Genomic DNA, 20,961 nt, shown 5'->3' with positions numbered 1-20,961 from the left:
AAGGTATTCTCATTAGCGAGAATAGCGGCGTTCTAAAGGATTTAATGGGCAATGGGGAGACGGTATACATTTCGAATCGCCCATAGTACATAGTACATATACGAACATAACGTAGCGAGGGAGAGGGTGGAAGAGAACTACGACTGCAATAAGACGAGTGCGAGTGAGTTAGAGCAGACAAGCAGAGAGCGCCGATCGTTAATCAGCTTTCTGTCATTAATAAAGTTCCCGTGGGAATTTATATATCCTTGCGCGTGTTTGTGCCTCGAATCGCGCTGGTGTATATATATATGTATATATATATATATATATACTGAAAAAAAAAAGGTCCGCAAAAGGCCGTGCGCGACGTCATCTCGAAATAGTCGCGCGCGATGATGTATGATAGAAACTAGCGGTTTCTCATCCCCATCTCTTCCTCTTCCCCTCATCCCCATCATCGGAAATAAAAGAAAAAAATCGGCGTGACCTTGCCTGTTCGGTCCAAGTGGCGAAACGACACGTCTGTTTTCGACTTTGACGAAGCTCCGGCGAAAGAAATACAGCGAGATTTATTTCCGCAGAGGCGGCACATTTTTTCGAGCAAATTCCTTCATGCGTGTCACTTTATCCTCCGCTGATGGACAAACTGTGTGAATCGCGAGGGAATACTGGAAAACTTGAAGTGACACCACCCAAGAAGCTAAAACGACTAACTTTTGCTCTATCACAATTTTGATTGATCGTGCGCGCGCGTATATATATGACAAGAATGGGAAGATAGTGAATCCTGTTATATTCGATCGACGAAAATTAATTAATAACAAAATTTAAATGCCATTCCGCGCTCGTTGATTATTATTATATTAATTAAACTATTAACGATAGTTATATTACGGCACTATACAGATTCTCTTGCAATAATAACGTTGACCCCACAATACGTATATGTATTATATTTTGCATAGAAATTATAATAATAAAAGACTGTTTTTAGATAATGTATTTTAATTAATCTAATGATATGAAATTGATAAACTCGATTGGCATATCAATGTAATGTACCGGACGGTTTTATGTAAAATTTCTTCATTAAAATTAACGCGCAGACAAATATTGCGTTTAAAATTACGGAAAAAATAAAATAAAGAAAATACATATAAATATATATTTACATATATAAAGAGAAAGAGAGAGAGAGAGAGAGAGAGAGAGAGAGAAAGGGGAAATAATGTTATGGAGCATAATTGGCTCTATCTATAACGAGTCGATACGATTTGATTTATTTTCTTGTCGATAGCTCAATTACAGTTACCGCTATACTCGTTTCACGAAGTGGGTTACATTTATTCCGTAGTCACGGTTCGTTAGTCGCGTCGTTACATTAAAGAGGGAGGAGATGCTGCAACTGCAGCCGACTTAAACGTCCGCAGTATATCTTACATTCCAAATTCACGCGAGAGCACGAAGCTGAGCTACAAGCAGGCGAGCGTCAATGTCTAATTAATTGCCCGATCAATCAACGGCGATACCGTAATTTTCTCCGAGGCAAAACCACGACCGTCTTCCTCCGTTATTGCCCCGCTGTCTGATGCACATACGATGTCAGTTTCTAATTAATGATCCGATTATAAACGACAGCCGCGCAACCTATTTCCTGCTGATTGAAATGAAATTCGCGCGGCCGGTTATTAAACATAAATTTATACGCTGACGGAGGTTTATATGAAAAACGAAAACGCGACGTAGAATCGCGTTTTCAGCGAAAATCGATCGATTTTATGTGAAATTATCCATTTCTTTCCTCAACCTAAACGACGTTTATCGTAATACGGGAATACACTCGGCGAGTCCGAATCAGCTCGAGAAAATCGCCGTGAATTCTCCCGTGAACTTCCGTTTCCCCCTCCCTTTAAGTCGCCTCTTGCTACTCTTCGGCGACCCCGAGTCCACGGCTCCCGTTCGATTCTTTCCTTCGGCAAAACGATCGTACCGTGGGCTGAGTCGGCGAAATATATTTCATGGCGAGACGTGCTCGGGCGACATCGTTATTTTTTTCTCTTTTTTTTTTTTACTCTTCTTTCCACCCTTCGCGCGCACATACTGACCGCAGCGTGCTTTTTTCGCAGCTCCCGATAATTTTATCGCTCGCCGCTCAATGTTATCGCACTGTTAACAGGGTACTTAAAGAAAATTAACCTTAATCGCTCGTACTTTTAATCCTCGCTCGTTCCGGTCGGCTAGAGTTTAAGTGGCTTAAACGGTTATCGATGGAAAGATTGTTTAGGTTAATAGTCCTGACGGTGTCTCCAAGGGTCAGCCATTGTATCGATGTAAAATTAAGCGAAACGAAGTGCTGGGTCTTCAGCTTTCTCACGAAACAATTAAGATCGCGTAACGTTATTTATATAACATTTTCTAAAGTCTAGGGATGGAACTTAAAATAATATTTACAAGAAATAGTTACAACACAACATTATCGGAATAGGTCTCCTCTTTGATTTTATTTCCAAAAGTGTATTCGGTAGATATTTAATATTTTTCTAGCTATTGCGTATTATTATACGCGATTGCAAAAGAAGTTTACAGTAGTATACTTTTTCTCTCTTCGCGCGGAAAAATTGATACAAAATTGATAAACTACGATCGCGGTGTATAAATCCACATCGAGCTCCCAACGGCTGTGAACACAAGCGCGAGTAAAACTTATTATTTATCCTCTGTATATTTACTTGGAAGCCGTCGCGTGAGAGCCATCGTTTCAACAACGCATACGACTCGATCCTATAGATCGCGTAAAGCAACCGCGTCGCCGTTTCTAGAATCCGCAATGTATTGGTGCAATTCCAATGCTTCGGCTGTACTGGAAACGCGAGTTTCGTCCTATCTGTCAGTAGCAGGCGAGGCAACCCCTCGGGGGGGACATAAGGATCCTAAAAGGGTGGTACCGCCGGTCCTGGGAGGGTGGGAATTGAACCGACGACGGCGGTTGAAGAAGGTGGGGCCGGGGTCTGCAGGATGCCAAAATTGCCGCTTAAACATGACGCGCGCACCCCAAGTCAAACTGCGAGATTGCAACTCACCCCTCCCTACCTACCACCTCCCTTCCCCCTTTTCCTTCACCGTCTTCTTCCACGGCTGGTCCGCCTCATCGAAATCCCCATACAGAGCGTCAGACTCTGGAACTCGTTCGATAATATTGGATATGACATTTTCCCTCCCTCCAGCCCTCTTCGCGCTCTCGTCCCTCCGCGTAACCACCCTCCCGTTACTCCTCGACCTGTCGACCAATATGCGGTAGAAGTTATGTGGTGTCGCCTTTATACTCTCCCTCGCTCTCTCTTCGCGACCCGCCGAGCCTTAACCGGGAAGATGCTGAGTTCTCGAGTTTCTCAACTTTTCCGTGCTTACTTCCTTCCTTTCTTCCGGTCGGTGTGTTTCTGCCTATATAAAGTCACTCTCATCGAGAACTTAATATCGCACATCGCGCCCCCTTCTGCGCCCAGGTCGATGATATTTTCAAGAAGTTTCCGGCATTCTCTTTCATCAAATAGCATCGAATAGGGAAGGCTATTCTCCCTATCGAGAAATCTGCGACGCGAATGATAAATATAGATCCTTCGGAAAAAAATGAAAACCAATTTTTCCAATTTTAATTTATAAATAAAATTTTCTTGGTAACTGAATATAGAATACCTCACAATATTATAATTAAGAATATTCACTAAAATTTAATCTAGTTCAATTTTAGAATAGAAATTTCAATATATTGTATAATACAATCGTCTCTCTAAAATAAAATGAAAGCTTTCATTGTAATATTCATCATCAGTTTGTTATTTTTAAAGCATTATGTTAATTTTCTATTAATATCTTAATATATTATTCCACTTTTTTCTAAGACAATATAGGGCTTATTTTAAAAGTTCACGAGGTCATATTTAATGAGGTCACATTTTCTCTCTCTCTCTCTCTTTTTCATTTCTTATGTAGCATATATAAATATACCCTTTTAGAAAAAAAGCTATGCGATGGGTACAAGCTCATTTAAATTTTTGTAAAATAAAATCTATCAGAGAAAAAACCAGGGTAGAGCGATTTAATCATTGTCGCGTGCACCATGTGTTCTCTTTACTTATTTTGTTTACGTTATACGCAGAATCACGCATTTGTGCACCCATCAAACGCTCGAAAATTTCTGCTGACGCGATAGAAAAGACAACCCTCCGAGCAATATCCTTTTTTGCCTTTTATCGCGCAAGATACCCCAGAAATATCATCCCCCGATTTTGCTCTAACAGGATATAAGCTGTTTTGCGAGGATGAATGTTCTAAGCATTTTTCTCCGGGATCCAAATTTGTTCATGAACCGAATCTCAGTTTTTGTACCGTAGGTAAATCTCGTATCAAACGAGAAAAGTTTACATCTTTATATATAAAATAACGAACGTTTACTCTTTCAAACTTTTCTCGCAAATCATCATACTCATAGATTATTTACTCCGTAAATATAATAACAAATATATTAGAATATATCGGGACTGGAACAGTGTCTCGCGATCTCGACAAAGAAATTTTTCGCGTTTGTTATAAACTGTTTTGAAACGCGCGTTTTTTCCGCGCTACTAAAGACACGCACAATTTCAACGTTAATTTAAGTCGACGATTATAGTCGCTTTTTACAGGTTAATAAAATACTCACGAGGCGCCTGCAGCATATAACAGTCTTTCTTTCTCCTCCAACAATGTATATAATTCCGTCAGATGACCTCACCCAAACGCGCCCGCTGGATTCGCGCCGTCATGCGTAATCATTCCTTCATAACCGAACGCGGTTTCCCTTAGCCATCGGAAAGGGGGACGAATATCGAGGGTCTACGTGCAACGGGTTATTGGCGGGGTAATTATCCACGCTATCCTCTTTTTCCGCTTTACGGCGGCGTTCCCATAAAGGGAAACTGCTTTTATACCACCTTAGGCGAGCGTTGTCGCGCGCGCACGGGACACTGCTCGTTGGGGCAATAAAAAAGCGCAACGCCGCGTGATCGAGGCGCGCAACACCTATCCGATTCTGCATCGTGGGGCATGGGGATGCACGGGGTTGGAAAAAAAAAGGTTACCGCAACGTCGTTGTCAGTGAATCGCTCTCTGCGCTGCTTTTGCGCACGTACGATGTGACGTGTATAACTGATGGTAGTTGTTTACCGTCGCATGAACAATCTCGCGGTATCCGAACAACGCGAATGATCCGACACGCATTTTACGCACGTCGCAACAATGACATTCTTATTGTACCTTTCATTGTGTATATAAATTTTTAAAATTATTACGATTACTCTGTCTCTATCTCTCTCTCTCTCTCTCTCTCTTTATAAAGCTACAATTTTAACTCTTTTTTTTATCATTCCAATTTGAAAAAAAATTTTATTTGCGTCAACATTTAGATATCGTCCTTTTAGTTATAAATTTTTAAATTGATTTTTTAAATAAATAAATAATGACTTTCATAATTATAATTTACTAGAGTAAAGAATTACATAAATATGCACAACTGATGATTTCGATGGAGAAAATGAAAATATTCAAATACCAAGCGCTCTCGAAATTATAACATATACAAAAGCAGTTTCTGCGTGTAGAATTCTTTCACAAGAATTTATATTTAACGCTTTTTTATCACCTACGAGATTTGCATTTGTATATATGAGTTTTTATATATGTTTAATAATGAGTCGACGAATACTTGTGTTGGCTCTGTAATTTCCTGCACGGCTTTTGCGCATTCTCGGGTTTTAATATGGAAACCGTTCTGTCCGGTAAACGAAAAACTCGGGATAAAACAAAAGAAGAAATAGAAAAAATTATGATTTTCTGAAAATATTCAAAATTATATTTTTTCAAAGTGCACGTCCACAAAAATGTTTAATTAGCTACCTCGTTCAACTGTGCCAAACGTGCAGAGGAATTACAGTCGCGGTATCGACGTAAACGGCAGGCATAAAAGCGATTCCTTCGCACTGCATTTATTTCAAAGGCGCGCATGGAAAAATGCAATAAATTAACCGAAGTATATACCTTTAACAGCCAGTGATCATGCAACGTAAGTTTAACGAAACGTAACGCAAGAAACGCTATATCGTCCATTCGTGTCTTTGATGTTTTACCGTCTTGTAATTTGATATATTACCCTAATCGAGAATTTACAACGGCTAAATTCGTATCATCCATTAACGCGCGTAACGTATTAAATAACCGCGCAAACGCTCAGCCAACGCGTCGCATGACGATTGGTCATGTTTTTTTTTTCCAGAGACAAAATAAATCCATCACCGCGTCTCGCTAATTTATACCGTATCGGCGAAACGCGAAAACTAATTATACGAATACGGACCATAAATTCGCGCTAATTCGCGCATTGATACAACCGATCCGTAACGCGCATACGAAGCGCGAATGCGCGACTGTCGATGTTTAATCACCGGGTCGGTATAACAAGTCGAAATTCGAGTCGCAATGCGATTCTATCGACGAGGTGGATCGATGACGGTTGTTGCTACCAACCACGAACATAAATTCGTCAGATGTAAACGGGATATCGGTATTCGCGTGTGTATTCCATGTCGATGGATCTCTTATCTGATTTCGCCCTCGACATTATGCAACGATCGACTGGATTTAATAATCTGCCAGCGACACTTTTTATCGTTCTTTAAATTCCTAACGATTCTCTTGCGTTCTCATCTGTTTTTTTTTTTTTTTTTTTTTTTTCTTTTTAAATCTACGTATCGATTGGCTGTAAAATTTGAAGTAAACTTCTTATAGCCGATAAGAATAAATAATTGGCGAATAAATCAATAATGAAATATAACCGCGAATCCATCTATAATATATTATATATCATAAAAATAAGCAAAATACAATTATTTCAATCCACTCTTACTAATTAAAATAAAGCAATATAAAAATATAAGTCATATTGAATTATTTATATTATCTCTTATATAAATCACAAATACGCTATTTTGTAAAATTTCTTTAACAAGTAGCGTTGCGTTAACATATTGGACAGAGCGCGAGAATAATGGAAGATCTTAAATTGAGACGCGTCGTCGTATAATGTTCTGCAACCCTTTGGCATTTTGTCTGTCTGGAAATCTACCTTTGACAACGAAACAACAACCGCGCGAAGGGCGAGAAGAATCGTCTTTTGATTGAAAGCAAGATAGAAAGCACTGATTAGCCGTCGCGATGAATAAGGGAGTAGACAATGAAACAGCACAGGAATGCGACCGAGAAACAAATATGCCGAGCAAAGTTTCAGTTCATCTATGTCTGTTGCTTGATCATGATATTCAATAGCATGTATCTAAACAAGGAAGACGAGTTTGACTTTGCCGTGTTAATTATTAGCGAAATTGAATCCTTGTCGCGTTTGCGACAAAGATGTCAGTTCAAAAGGATTAATAAAAGTGGGAAAAAGAGAAAAATGGACTTTAACGCCAAGATGCTGCCTGACAAATGAAAGAATCATTGTTCCGAGAAGAAATATGCCAAGACGCTTAATTATTGAAAATCGATAAACGATTCATTTACTTACATCTAGATACAATAGATAATAGATAATAATAAAAACACGAACAAAACACGCAAAACTCATTTGTTTCTAGCGAAAACAACAATTGATATGTTTCTTTTCAAAACTATTCTGGTTTGATGTCTCTCGATACACGACAGCGATACAAAAGAAAAATCTGAAAAAAAGGATATTTTTCTTTTTTTTTCCTCACAATATGTCCCGTCCTATTTTATTCAGGACCGTATTATCTTAAGAGATGTCACCGCGTACATTTCTTGCAAAGTAACTATCAATCTCGCAAGAAAAAAAAAATAAATTCGACGCTATTGCATTTTATTATTTTACACGCGCTGGGTTCTTGGACAGTACAAAGTTGAAAATGACACTCGGATTGCTGACGCGTGATATTATTTTCAAATCTACTGACCGCCGCGCCGGGAAAAATCGTTCCGGAAACGTCGGTCCCTTGAGAGACCCTCCGACTGATCCAACTGCCCTACGTACCTACATGTCGGGAAATCGCGTCGACGCAATCACATTTTTATTTTACCGAACCATCAGTGAGCGACGCTATTGCTGGCTCGGGGTTTCTCTTTCGATTTCTATTGTTTGACAATGCGACATCGCGTGTGGGATATTGAAGCTCGTTAGGCGGAAGCTTTATCAAGCCACCCTCTTGCCTGATGGACGAGCTCAATTTTACCGGTCAATTGATAATCGACAGATTGTTAATGCGACGACGCGACGGAGACGCCAAAGCCTCACGGATCGATTTACGTTTCTCCTTCGACTACCATTACCGGATACGCGACGACCAATATTGAATCCCATCGGGGGCCTTATCAAGTCGATTATCGATTGGGCTGTGCGCATCCGCCTGGCAGATTGATAATCGATAGGAGTTTATCTCCGGGGGTATTTCTGGTAACCACGCCGTCGACACCCAAGTGAGATCGAGCTGATGGCAATGTCGCGTTACTAATGCTATCTCGCTAGTAATAGGCAGCGATAATAGCAAAGACGAAGCCGACTCGCGCGCGATTACGCCCGCACGCGCTTCTATTAATCGGACTATTGCCTTCCGCAAGTACCATTGTCCTCATATCCCGAGAAAGCGAGTAAAGATTATTATCTGCGCCCTCTGTTCGATTATTCAGTCACTTATTCACGAAGGAAAATCCCCTTATCATTATTTAAGAAGCAGAAGCACGAGCATATGTAAGAAGATAATAAAGAGTAAAAACTGGCGAAAAGATTTAGGCAGTAAAAAAATAAAAGGAAAAACAGTTCTTTAATTACAGTTATTAAGATTTGACATGATCACTATATTTCATATTATAGCGTTAAAAACATTTTACGATCGCTAATTTGGAAAAGCGAGTAAAGATTACTATATCTACTATCGATTATTCAATCACTTATTTACGAGAGGAAATCTCCTTATCGTTATTTAAAAAGCAAAAGCACCATCATATGTAAGGAAATAATAAAGAAAAAAAAAAAATAGCGAAAAGATCTTTTTATATAAGTAGGAAGAGAAAGAATGAAAGAAAAATAGTTCTTCAATTACAATGATTAAGATTTGCGATTATCACTGTATCGCATCTTAGGCGTTGAAAGTATTTTACGGTCGTTCGTCTCGGAACGGGTATCTTCGAAACGAAACGTCAACACGGCTGTTAGCACAAGTTCGCGAGAGCCAGGGAAGTTACAGCGGTCGCGATAAGGAGCGGTTTACATCGGGAGGACGGTTAAGGAAGAGTTACGAGTACGTGATCCTGGATATCGAACACACTCGATCGATACTCGCCCGGCCGCACTTGGGAATTAGGAACACGTTCACATGTACGCGAGGCTATAGACACAGTTTTCGTCGCACGGGCGAGGAGACAAAATAAGGAGGAGAGGCAGAGAAGGCGAGAGAGAGATAGCTAGAGAGAGCCAGCCAGAGGTAAACGTATAACGTGACCTAGAATTGGAGACACGCGCGAGATCTCGAAAATTCGTAAGGGGGTGCCGATGATGCTCGAGTTTGCGCCAAGTTTCCAACGAATGACGTACGTGCGTCGTGAAACGTGCACTCGCGAATTCTGCAAAGACGTGATAATCACCATCTTCTCTCTCTCTCTCTCTCTCTCTCTCTGTCACCGCATATTAGAGGAAATATTTTAATTCCGCCGATAGGCTTGAATTTTAATAGCTCTTCAAGTTGCGCGACGCGCCGCTGATAAAACGGATCGTTGTCACCCTACGTGTCGCGTACGGAGAACGGCCCGGAGATACGGGGGACAGGTCAAAATTCTCGCGACCGTGTTGCCCGCACTTGGTATGGACGCGCCGAGCTGTCGTGTATCGACGGCGCGAGTGTTACATCCCTGTTTTGTAGTCCAAAGTCGTTACGGGCATCGACGTCACTCGAATACCGCATTCGTGATCGGAATACGTGCGGATTTCCATCCTCCCCCCGACCTCCCCTCCCCTCCCCCCCCCCCGCCCCGCCGCCGCCGTTGCCCAAGCTATGATCGCGACGTGGAATCAAGAAGAATTACAGCGGCCGAAATCTCTCGATTGATTGGAATCGAGCGACTGGACGGAATAACAGCGTAAGTCGAAAATAAATCATTCGGAGGAGGGGAGGAAGAGTTAGATGATTGTAGACAAATGAGTTGAATGATTAAAACATAATCCGAAAAATTAATTGAAGCAAATAGTCAAGCTCAATATTCATAATTCATATCGAATATAACAATCTTATGTCATCTTGATATATATACGTATATATATATATATATCTAAATTCGGACACGTTTACGATATTATTGTAACTTGCTCTTTAATTACGTCACGTACAAATTACACGAGTATTATTGCTCTCTAAGACATAACAGATATATTTTGAAACTCGGGCGTTGCTCGATACCAGGGAATAACAAGCGTACTCATCGAACCGGAAAGTACGCAACCAACTGTTCAATCGTCTAGTCCGGTTTGGAGTAGCAAATGCCATTATATAGACGGACAGATCGCCTTACAGTTTGTAGTCGGCATTACACGCTCACGTTGCACTCCGAAGTTACAACAACGCGCCACGGGTATTGACTCTAGACGTGCCGCCGTTTCGTGATCCGACCATTTCTGACTTTGCTATTAACAACGAACGAACGAACAAGGTTTGCGCTAGTTTAGAGCGTGGACGAAATTGGCGGTCGCGGCGAATCGTTTGTTTCGACAAAGTACTTTAACTGATGTTCGAACATTAATCCAACCAAACAAATAACGTTCCATTCTAATTTAATGCATGATTTATATAAATTTATGTCTTTAATTCTCTTTGATGTATATTAAAACTGTCAAAGTATCGATCGTACAAAAGTATTTTTCTATATTCTCAATTATTACGTGCAGAAATATAATTTTAGATACGTGTGACATTAGTGTACAATGCAATACGCAAAAATAATTTAACAATAAAAAGGTGACGTACCTTGTATGCATCGTGTATAACGCAAGGATAAGCTCAAATCCTTTTAACGAAGTTCCGCAATTCTACCGTAACTGACAACACTACGTAGCGCTCGAATGTGACGAGCATATATGTGTAAATGAGGTATGTGACTGAAGCGAAAAGTCCTCTCCTTCCCGTGTCCTTTAGCGAGACGGCAGAGAAGGGGAAACGTTCGCGGCGCAAAAACAACAACTATGTGACTCGAAGACGTGACTTATACATTTCGTGTGTGTGAAAATTTAACACGAAATAATTTCCATAACTTTAATATACAAGGTGTCTAATAATCATTAAATTCTTTTAATATTCTCTGATCAATTTGAAGATAGTTCTTTTAGCGGAAACGTCGAAGCATCAATCAATTTCAACATTAATAAGTTATAAGCGATTGAAAAAGAAGGACTTTTTGTGCAAAGTTTATTTATGAAGTTACAAACTTCATAAAACTACATTCTTTAGTTAATTTCAGGTAAAGTTAGTAGCATTTGAATTTCAAATTAATTACTAACAAGATACATTATATGATGAAAAAATTGAAAACTTGCAAAAAATGATTTCGTTCGACATTTTCCTTAAGAAAAAAATCGATTCCAAAGTGACCAGAAAATCTGCTGTTAAGAGAATATTTTAGATTACGTTGAAAGATGATAACGCACAATGATTAATAAGTATATACTGATAAATAAGTATATATAACAAATTTTCTCCTGTTAATTTAAAAAAAAAAAAAAAAAAAAAAGTATTCATGTATCTAAAGAATAAAAATTTCACAACATATTAAAAGTATATATTTTTTAAACGAAATTATTAAAACATGATAAATTGTACATGAAAAATAATTTGCTAATTTCTTTGCTATTTTTTACTTTCAAAAGTAATAATTTTTTTTGCTCCAACTATGAAAAAGTTACAAAAAGCTAAATAGCTTAAGATAAAGCTATTATTTTCGTATACGTATAACAATATTACATGTAAGTATACAAATTATTTTTATATCTAATTTATTACGTTCTGATAATCTTAGGTAGCTTAATATCTACATATCGATACACGTATATAGGTATACATACATATATATATATATATGTGTGTGTGTGTGTGTGTGTGTGTGTGTGTGTGTGTACATATCGGACGAGAGAGTGATTCACAAGAAAGAGAAGAAAGACTGGTACTGATTTTCGATCGCTCGATATGCCGATAGTAACAGGCTTTACATAAGCGGACACCGCTTCGCTTTTCAGCTCGCGTACTTGTTACATGCCTGCTGTATCGTACTCTCTAAATTTGCAACGTTTATTGATGCAGCCGTGGCTCGTGTTTCGTGATCGGAATATTCGTATTGAGCTTTCCCTCCCCCCCCTTTACACCCCTCACCCTCGGTCGTATCAAGCGCGCACCTCGCGATAAAACTCCATAACAAAATCTGTGATAATTAGCGCATTGAGTGAGCACGATGTTAAACACCGATAAACAAGCTCGCGATGAAGCGCGGGAATATTTCGATCGTGCAACTGTTCGCGCGTGAACTCCCAAAATAATTCTTGCATAGAATTCCAGCTGTCGACATACGCGATAAACATGACAGAGGAACGATAAATATTCGATCCCTCGTAGATTTGTATAATTTTGTATAATTATACGATTGTGAGTTGATCAAACACAATTTGTGCGCGTGATCTATTAAGCGATGGAGATCAATAGTTTCTGTTTAACATTAGGGCTTTCTCCTCTTATTAAAACAAAGAGGAGAGAACAAGCGGGGGTTTAACGAAACATTATTAAATATCGCAAGAGAAGTAAAACGCTTTAGCTTGAATATATATATATATACAACCCGCGTTAATAACTGCGCGAGTTATTGTACCGAGAAAATACAGTCGAAATATTACACGCGATTATATCCCTTGACCCAAAAATTTTTCCACCGCAGTAAATCGTTTCACTTTTCGTGTTCCTCGGCCCGGAGGACTCTCGTAATCCCTCGGTGGCGTCAAAAATCGCGAATTGTCCAAAACCATCCCTAAAAAAAAAAAAAAAAAACAAACGCTACAAAAAGAGAGAGAAAGACAGAGAAAGAGAGAGAGAGAGAGGGAGGGAGGGAGAAGCGAGCCAACAAAAAAAATAATTTGTTCTCGCCATAGCCTTTTGAAGTGCGTTACGCATATAATGCATGCGGCGCCGCAAAAAAGCGTCGGGGAAAACTTTCAATCAATCGCTCGGTATTGCAGTAGTAACGGGTCTTGTATGGGCGGACAGCCCGCTCGGGGCTTGCTCCACGCTACAGCGCGGACACAGTAGTCGTGGATTTATTTGGTCGGACAGGAAACACCGGCGCGGCGCGGCGCGGCATCAAGCTACGCGGATTTCACGGTTGGCGACGAATAGGGTTTACAACTAGAGGGAGGTGGAACGGAGGGAGGGAGGGAAGGAGGAGGGGGGAGAGAGAGAGAGAGACAGGAAAAGAGAAAACGGAAGAGAGAGTGCGGCGAGAGGGCGGACAGAACAAGGATGAGGAGCGGAGAGGGACGGCTAAGGGACGAGGACATGCATATTAATAGGAAACAAGTACCGAAATGTCTGACCACACCGTGAATGAGCCGACGTCGTTGTATCGAACGTTTCCCGTCACCACCCCACGCCCTGACTATATCCCTCTCTCCCTCCCCCCCCCCCCCAGGTCCATCTATCTCCGTCTCCCTCGATCCCGGACGATCTCCGCGTCTCCCCGTCCTCTCCTGCCAACCCGCACGCTACTACTCCGCGATCATTCTCCATTCCGGTTTCAATTCCGACATACAAGGGAGATGGGGGGAGAGGGAGGAGAGCGGCCGAGGACAACTCGTCGCCGTTGATCCTGATGAACGCGAGATCGCGACGCGCGAGATCGATTAAAGCGCAGATCGGTAACGTCGTTTCGCGCGCGCGTTACACTACTACGAAAGAAATAATGCATGCCGATCCGCGTGAATAATCAAGCGAATTGTTACGTGGAGCTTAAATGACGCGAGCTTAACGACAATTTTCACATCACGTATGCGGAATTTTATGCGAGATCGCTCGCTACATTCTCGTCGGGGATTTTTCATAATCCCGCAATAACATTCTCGCATATTCCGAAGAGGAAACTTTTTTAACGGCTATACCGATGTCCGGTGGGAATCCGTTAATATGTATTTGATGGATATTGAATAATGTCGTGCATTGTCACGCCCGCGTTCTGTGATTCCGGATTCGTCGTATTTTTTTTTTTCCCCCTCTTCTATCCTTTTTTTACCCTCTCTTTTTTCCGTCTCTCTCTCTTTCTCCCTCTCTTTTTTTTTTTTTTTTATTTTTTTTTTCGCTGCCTCTCATCTCCGCGCGCGCTCATCCGCTACCATTTATTTTCTGTTCCCGGTCCGATAATTATATTTTCGATAAACAGCGGATTACTTTTCCATTAAAAGTTGTCCGCGCAGGTGCCGTCAAGCGTGGGATTTAATTCGGCGTACTCGCGGCGAAAACGCGTATACGCGGCGACATATTTTTTTCCACGCGCAAATGGCCACGAGCTTGGCATCGCACTGCGGAGCTATATTTCAACGATTTTAATAATGCGCGTAGCTACATCCTAAGCTATATATTAGCGATTTTAATAATACATGAGAGGATACATTCGTGTTTGTCAGAGCTTTATGCCGTCCCGTTTATATTCGCGTCAATATCGACGGCCCATTTTTTTCTCTCCTCTTGCCTCCTCTCTCGCTTTCTGTCCCTCTTATCCCGCTCTTTTGCGCTTCGATCGAGGATAGAAATTAATGATACGCTCGGAGCATCGGCCAAAAGAGATCATGAAAATCGATTTGAGCGTACCTGCCGTAAATTACTCGACGGCAGGTTAAACCTCCCCGTGGGATCCCGGCTGGCAAACGTGCAGCCTGCAATCGCGCACGTGCAAAACAAGTACGTGCCGAGAACAAGCGGCTAAGTAGAGTTATGATCGACTACGAAAACTGCTATCGGATCGATGAGTAGTACATGATCTTATTATATAACCGCGAAATAATCTTATTAATCGCGATATCTTGCGATCAGGTTCTCGCTTATTGTTAGTAAGACAGCAAAACGCGTGATATGAACGTAATTGCTAAATTATCGCACGAATAAATCTGTATATATGTATATGTATTTCTCAATTTTAAATTACACGTCTCTTATAAATTATTCCGGTATATGTTTTCGTATATCGTATTTCTACCAGGATTGGGAAAGTTACTTTATGAAAGTAAAACTCGTTATCGTTACCGTCACTCACAAAGTAACGGATCGTTACAATTTCCGTTATTTTTTTAACGTTATTACAAAACCAAATTAAACATACATAAAATTTACATTTTATAGCATTTTTTTACATTAAAATATAACACAAGCGATAATATATTTCGATGCTAATACCACATTTTTTTTATATATGAAAATATATCAAAACTATTCATATTTCAATACTGGTATAAAGTAAATATGTTTTAATAATTATAATGTTTTAATAATTTTGACTCCTCCTTCCCTCTCTTAATACATATATCAAAGCTTTCTTTTTAAATCTTCAATTCTCTGTAAGTGTAAACAAAAAATAATTTCTTAATTTTTTTTCAATAAATTTGTAAATATTATCAAAATCACATTTTTTGATCGCTTAATCTTATGCAATGTCAAAATCTTAACAATACGTGATACACAATTTGTCGAGTCAAATTCATTTTTTAACATGCTTGTGTAAAAGTTATAAGAATTACACATAAAATCTGATTTAAATAAAACTTGCTAAATTTTATCAAAATTTATTAATTAAAAAAAATTAATGCTATCTCTCTCTATGTGTCTCTCTTGGAAAACGTATGTGTTTGAAAAGTAATGATAAAAGTAACTTGATTCTCGTTATTCGTTAACGCAAAATGTATCAAAGTTACTTTTTTACAAACGAAATTTGTAACCATAAATTCGTTATAGTTACTATTACATTACTATTTTCGGTAGTTAGCGTTACAAATAACAATATTACTTTTAACTCATTGTCAGACTTTTACCAATAATTCTTCATAATATGACATCTTAACAAAAAAAAAAAAAAAAAAAAAGATATCAACGCATCTACCATAATTTTAATTTTACTTTATCTATCATAAATTTCTGGAGAGATACATATATATAAAAATTAAATGTTTGATCAATGCAAAAGTAAAAAAAAGAAAGCGAAAAAATTAGAAATCGTAAAACTTAAATCGCAAAATTACATCTCTTGCACGATACTCTTTTAAAAAGTGTGCCACGCGCGGACGTGAAGTGTATTCTGAAAATAAGTTCTTTCTCTTTTGAGAAAGAGAGAGAGAGAGAGAGAGAGAACAGGAGAAGAGAGGAGGAGAAGTTAGCGCGCGGCCGACAAATTTATAAGCACACGGGGACAGTAACGATGACGGGGGTGGGACGGGAGGAGTGCTGGAAAACGCGCGTACGTGTGCACGTGTTCTCGCGTGTGCGCCGAGAGGCGCTGCCGCATAAATTAGTGGTGAAAAGTTAATTGGAGCGGACACTGGCTTGCTTTCGCAACGGTACAAGTTGCACTCCTACTCCTCGCCGCCCTCGAAACGCCGGCCGTTCCCTCCCCCCTGCCCTTTCCCTTCACTCGACGCTTACCAACCCCCTCTGGCCCTCCCCCTCCTCGTGGCGTATACATATATATGGAGAACGGTAGAGTGGCAACGCCAACGACACAACAGCGTCCGACGCTAAGCTAAATTATTGGCCAAACCAAACATGCTAATTTGCACGACAAATTCGTAATTATTGCGAAATCCGGCGAGTAGAGGAAAGAGAGACAGAGAGAGAGAGGGGAGGAGAGAGGGAGGGGGGAGACGGTTGTCCCGTCGCGGTCGCGAGAATCAATACCATTGAATGTACCGATCAATCTCTCTTGTTGTTTAAAAAGCTACTTAATAATCGTCCGACCCCATCCAGATCGGGGTTAGCAGATTTCTTCGTGTTGAGATGGCGAAATCCGTGCGATCGACAACAGCGGTCACGAATACACAATTTGGCTCGAGCCGGGTATTATAATTTAATACCTCCTTACACACGTACGTCTCGAAAGAAAAACAAATGTGAATTCCGCATGACGTTCTGCCGAAGAAACCAAAAGGAGAGATAAATACAATGTATGAATCTTCAAGAATGTTGGGAATATCTTTGACTACGTCAAGCTGGACCTTTCACGATGACAGGCACGTAAAAAATTGATACCGGCCAGTGCGCACCATACACGTTCCAGGAACGTCACGTTTCGCTCGTGAAACAAAGTGTGCAGGGGGTCAAGGTTCGTAAGAGGGCAACACGAAGGAAAGTTAGTGGCTTTGCTCCGTACGCACACGGACACGACTCGCAGACAACTGAGCCAGCGTAGAAAGAAGAGGGAAGGGGGCGAGGAAGAGAGTTGCAGGCAGTTTACTTTTTAATTCGGCCCGACCCAGGTGCTTTAATAAAACCGTTGAAACAAGCGGGCAAAAGAAACAGCAGGAGCGAACCTCTCTTTTTTTTTTCGGCCTTTTTTTTTGCGCCACACGCGCACGGCGCGTTTCATACATACACGTCAGAGGAGGCAGCGGCGGTTCCTGGCTTTTTAATTAATGAACAGCCGGTGAACGCAAAGCATATTACAGCGCGATAGCGCATTCAGCCGGCTTTAATAATGCTAATAATAATAATAATAATAATAATAATAATAATAATAATAATAAACGGCAAATTATTAGGTCGATTAGAATTGCTGTTGCTTGTTATTATCAGCAGTATTATCGTTAGCATTATAACAAGACAGGCGGTAACCTTGTAAACGAGGTCAACAAAATAAAAGACAAAAGAAGAAAAGAAAATAACGCTCGGCTTTCATTAGAGCCACTCCCCGATAACGCATCGGCTAATTTCACGCCCGGGCCTGCAACACTCGGCCGAGTTTCCGCGGTTTCCACGACTTTGCAGTTTCTCTTCTCGTCTACTAGGAAGCCTCTCTTTCCCCTCTCTCTCTCTCTCTCTCTCTCTCTCTCGCTCTCTCTCTCTCTCTGTCTGTCTGTCAGTCTCTCTTTGCGGAGGCGGATTTAGTTGCGCCACACAGTGGACAAGAAAATTCAGAGAGAACTCTCTAATTACTCAGAGTTTACGATCCTTGATGAATATCGATCTGCGTCTTTGAATGCTCGACGGACGACGAGAGTCGAACGTATTAAAGGCATTCAGTTTGACCTACTGCTTTATGAGCATTTCCATTTCTATAAACGTTCGATGCAAAGCAATGCGATGTTGAAATGATCAAGTTTTCTATCCGTTAAGAAAATGCCGAAAATATAATTACAACGATAAGAAAAATAAAAAGGCAAAAAAATTGTACGAACGAACGAATCAACAAGAAACGCTCATGATGGAAATAACGCCGCAATTTGTTAAAGTACCATAATAATTTGCAATATGCAAAATGCGCGGTTGCAGTTATAAACGCGTCGCGCTAGAGAAAATATTACAGTTACGGACACATTAATACATCGCATGGCGCGATGCAATACAACATTCTGATGAAAATTGATATTATTCGCACGGACAGAGAGATTTCTGCGAGAGATAATGATTTGATTGAGATAATGATCTGTGCTTGGCGCGCGACGAGATTAAGATCGAAAGGCGGAAAAATCGAGTAATGCAATTTGCGCGTTCACGCGTGACCGCCGTTAATTGCAACGTCCCATTAAAATCATCGCATTTGCGATCGAAATACCGCGGGAAAATAACATTTAACCCATGGTGCACAATTGAGAGATAGAGAAGCCGTGAAAATGAGATTGTTTTTGGTGAGCGTTAAATATTTATCGACAATCATCGAGCAGCTCATTATGGTTAAATTTTCGGCGGCGGTATCGTCGATGGAAAATTGAGAAGGGAAACAAAGAACCGGTGCGCTTGGAGGCTCGTTCGTTTGCCAAAATAGGCAAAGAATGGAACAACAACGGCCGCGAGCGCGAGCGCGCGCGCGCGTGTGCGAGGTAAAATAAATTTTACCGCAATACGAGCGCGGATTGTGGAACAAAAGTGCCGTGGAATTTACGTTTGCATGGCGCGGATTTGTTGTCGCGAATACCGGCGGCCAATGTTGTATGAGTTGCCGCTGAATAAGCATTAAATAATAAATAATCTGTCAACTGATCATATTCACTTAACGGAAACGCACCCGCGAATTATTACGCGAATTTTAAGCGCGAGCTTCTCTCTCTCTCTCTCTCTAAACTCTCTTTCTGACCACACAATATAATATATAATCAACCAAGTATAATATTTGTGCATTATCGAATCCTAAAAGCTTCATGCAAAGCTAATGTTATTATTGTTTCTCAAAATTTTAAATTTTAATCTGCTGCGCAAATATTCTCACTAAAATGCATAATTCGGAAATTGCGCGCACAATGTGTCCAAATGACGATCAAGTTTCCATCAGTTTCATGAAAAAAAAAAAAAAAAAAAAAAAAAAAATATGTATATATGTATGTATGTACGCGCACGTATAACTCTTTTATGTAATAACCATCGGATTAAAGATTATTTATTATTCGTCATACATTCGAGCGCGCGCGCAATTCGCGCAATAACACGCGTTACGGTCGCGTTACGGTGGAAATGTAAATTTTGTGCCACCTTTGTTTCATCCCTCTTCCCGGGATCGGCTCGAGATATTTATGTTCGTCGACGTACACGCGTCATCGTTCACTATTGAATAACGTGTCGAGTAAATTTGCCACAATAACTTTTTGCGCGTCCACTCCCCACACTATATATTAATAAAACGTCCTATAGATTTCGACAGGAAATGGCATAAATGAATACTAAGAGAATTCTTCGAGTCACCCGAAATAAAAGATGTATCGTTAAATGTATGAGATTTTTTTTATTTCGTCGTTTAACAAATTTCCCTATTTTGACACGGATTCCATGATGAATTCCTTTCTATGTCAACACACATTTGTATACGGGAAACAATTGCAGTCATCAATATAAGGAAAAAAATAAACTAAACTATGATAGAGAATGTTTTTATATACAGTTTTACATACTGTGTACGCTATCGAATGTTCGCTGTGTGTTTTGAAAAATAAGTGTTCAAATATTCTTTTTTAAAAAAATGCTTGCGATTCATATTGCATGTAGTGTGTTTTGAATCGCATTTCTTTCATTTAATAATGGTACAATTGTGGAGCTTAGTGGTTGCCGCGGCTTTGAAAATCGCGCGAACGGAGAATAAACAGTTAAATAAAAGTACAATAAAGTTACGGAAATCGAAACCCTTTTGCTGTTTTTCTTTCTCTCTTTTTTTTTTTTTTTTTGTTGGCTATCCTACACCTTCGGTTACTCGACGCCACTCACGTGTTACCGGCTATCGAAAATAAAAAATAAAAAAGGAAGAGAAAAAGAAAAAATGCGGGAAAACTCATTGAATGCAATGCACACGCGAGAAATGCTCCGCCGAGCTCGGTTTCAGGTTACATCTTTCTTCATCCCCCGCACGTCCGTGACGTGAGAAGACTAACCCTTTACCGATGAAACAAGGCGTCACTACCGTCGAAACGTGTTACTCGGGGAGGGAAGCTTCGTCGGGGCCCGAAGTTTCGTCCATCCGTGCAAGACGCCGGTGAATGGAAGACAGGGGTGCTCGAGGAACGAGGCACTTCGCCCGTGCTACTTAAAACACCCAGCCACTTCTTGTCGAGTATCTTCTTGCGAGATTGGCCGAACACGAGACGATAGAACAAGCGAAGGGACAACAAGAGAAAGCTAACAGAAATTTGAGAGATGCCGGAATACCGCCAGCTGTGATGAAGACTATGAGGCTATC

At 40.3% G+C, this 20,961-nt stretch overlaps 1 protein-coding gene across 3 annotated transcripts in view; it reads right to left on the bottom strand.

The window, feature by feature from the left end:
• Positions 1 to 20,961, bottom strand: part of LOC140665638 (kin of IRRE-like protein 1) — a 366,422-nt gene that overhangs the window by 309,708 nt on the left and 35,753 nt on the right. The window contains exon 1 of one of the 3 annotated variants that reach the window (XM_072891963.1): positions 11,040 to 11,738. The exons of the other annotated variants lie outside the window; for them this stretch is intronic. The gene's annotated coding sequence lies outside the window, so the exon portion shown is untranslated. Of the gene's footprint in view, positions 1 to 11,039; positions 11,739 to 20,961 lie in introns of those variants that run through there. 3 annotated transcript variants of the gene reach the window in all.

Source organism: Anoplolepis gracilipes, chromosome 5 (genome assembly GCF_047496725.1).
Source record: "Anoplolepis gracilipes chromosome 5, ASM4749672v1, whole genome shotgun sequence".
NCBI classification, from domain to species: Eukaryota; Metazoa; Arthropoda; class Insecta; order Hymenoptera; family Formicidae; genus Anoplolepis; species Anoplolepis gracilipes.
This window is presented reverse-complemented; position numbering and strand designations above follow the sequence as displayed.